Below are 2,341 nucleotides of genomic sequence, written 5' to 3' on the forward strand. Positions count from 1 at the left end.
ATATGACAAGATGGGTGAAACTGACAGACATTTTACTGTGTGAAATTCCATTCAAACAAGATGCTGGAAAATGAATCTACAGCCACAGAAAGTAAATCAGTGGTCGCCTGGAGCTGGAGTAGGGGAGGGACTGCTGAGGAGGGCAGGAGGGAACATTTTAGGGTGTTGGAAATGTTCTATGACTTGATTGTGGTGGTTCCACTGGTACATGCATTCTGCAAAACTGATCAGATTGTGCACTTTAAACAGGGGCATTACAAAACATATAGGTGCATCTTATTCTGTGCACACAATAAAATAAAAAAATAAGTGCACCTTAAAACTTTTAAGCTGGTTTAGAGACATACAAGCAGATGATGCAATGCTTCTTCCACACTAGGATTTGTGCAGCCTATCATATCCACTACAAAGATTATTTCATTTGATCCTCATAATGTCATTGAAAAATAGCTTTATGACCCTCCTTTCGCAGATAAGAACTGTTTAGGGAAACCCTTCCCCCCAGTCTTTCCTCCTGTGATTCTCTTACTCTCACATCATATCACACCATCCTCACAACTTCTGATACCAGACATATGACAATTTTCACCCACAAGGAGCAATTCTCTGTGTCCTGTAATTTAACTCAGTCTGACACTACCTGGAGCTTGAGTCAGATCCCATCGGTGAAGGGCTCAGTCCTACAAGGCTCTCCGCCCCCCTCCACCCACTTCAGACGCCAGTCCCTAGTCCAGGTGCTTTGGACCAATTGGCTGCAGATGGAAGTTCCCACGACCCTCTGCTCAGGTACAACTAATTTGCTAGAGCGGCTCACAGGTCTCCAAGAAGCATCTTACTCACCAGATTACCAGTTTATCACCAAGGGATTTAACTCAGGAACAGCCAGATGGGAGAGAGGCCTGGGGCATGGTAAGGACTCTCCCCAAACCTCTATGCATTCACCGACCTAGAAGCTCTCTGAACCCCAAACTTCTGGGATTTCTGTGGAGGCTTTTTTTTCCCCCTGTTTTTTGGCCATACTGCATGGCTTGCGGAATCTTAGTTCCCTGACCAGGGATTGAACTCATGCCCCCCGCAGCAGAAGTGTGGAATCTTAACCACTGAACCGCCAGGGAAGTCCCTGTGAAGGCTTCATTACTTAGCCCTGAGCGATCATTAACTCTGAAGAATAGGGGGTTGGGGCTGAAAATTCCAAGCTTCTCATCATGGCTTAGTCTTTCTAGGTACCAGTTGCCATCCAGGAGCCCACCCAGAGTCACTTCATCAGAAAAAAAAAGAAGACATTTTTGTCACTCAGGAAATAACCAGGGCTTTAGGAGCTCTGTGCCAGGTGGTGCTAGTGGTAAAGAATCCGCCTGCCAATGCAGGAGACATGAGAGACGTGGGTTCAATCCCTGAGTGAGGGAGATCCCCTGGAGAAGGGCATGGCAATCCACTCCAGGCAAGAGCCCGGAGAATCCCATGGACAGAGGAGCCTGGTGGACTACAGTCCACGGGGTTGCAAAGAGCTGGACATAACTGAATGACTTAGCACATACGCGCCAGGTACAGGGTGGCAGAGACCAATATATATTTTTTCTATTATCTCACAGGCATCAAGGCTCTGAGAAAACCTCTCGAGTTGTGCTGGCTGGGTATTGTGGCCACAATGAACATCTCTAACAGAGAGCATGGACAGATGGTCTTTAGCAGCTCACTTTGCAGAAGAAAAGCTGTCTACTCTCAGGGAGCCTGTCCAAGTAATAAAGAAAGTATGGGAAAAATGCTACAGGGGCTACAGATCTAACTGGTCTGGGAGAAGAGATACATGGCGACTGTGGGAAAGTGAAAAACTGTAGCCCCGCGCATACCTAAGGTGGTACTGCGTCCGGGTGGAAATGCATTCCTAACCTGGCGGGTGGAAGAGGTGCCACAGGAAGCTTCCGTGAACGCTTTTGCTTCCCAGGGCTCATGCAAACCAAGTGTTTGTTCCTGCTCCCTTGGGAGGCCTGCTGCTTCCTTCTCTCTGTCCCTTTTATCCAGTTGGGGTTTCCTGACACAACTCAGGGAACCAGAGCTGTCCTCGCTCCCCTTTATCACCGGCCCTCCGTGTCCAATGTAAGTCTCCTCGTTGATTCATATTCTCAAGATCTCCATGGGTCAGACAGAATCTGAGGTAGGAGGGACCCCAAAGAGAAGAAGAATAGCAAAGCTCCTTCGTACAAACCATGGTGCCTCCTCTTCATTGAGAGTGTTTGCTGCACTTATTATGGGATGGAGCTTCCCTGGTGGCTCAGCAGTAAAGAATTCACCTGCCAGTGCAGGAGAGGTGGGTTCATTCCCTGGGTCAGAAAGATCCCTT

The 2,341-nt window shown here is 48.1% G+C and overlaps 1 long non-coding RNA gene across 1 annotated transcript; it reads left to right on the top strand.

Moving 5' to 3' along the window:
* Nucleotides 1–706: 706 nt before the first annotated feature.
* LOC123333566 lies at nucleotides 707–1,766 on the top strand. The gene is made up of 2 exons (XR_006550941.1): nucleotides 707–909; nucleotides 1,593–1,766. It is a non-coding gene; the product is annotated as an uncharacterized LOC123333566 (long non-coding RNA).
* Nucleotides 1,767–2,341: the final 575 nt, after the last annotated feature.

Source organism: Bubalus bubalis, chromosome 5, assembly GCF_019923935.1.
Source record: "Bubalus bubalis isolate 160015118507 breed Murrah chromosome 5, NDDB_SH_1, whole genome shotgun sequence".
NCBI lineage: Eukaryota > Metazoa > Chordata > Mammalia > Artiodactyla > Bovidae > Bubalus > Bubalus bubalis.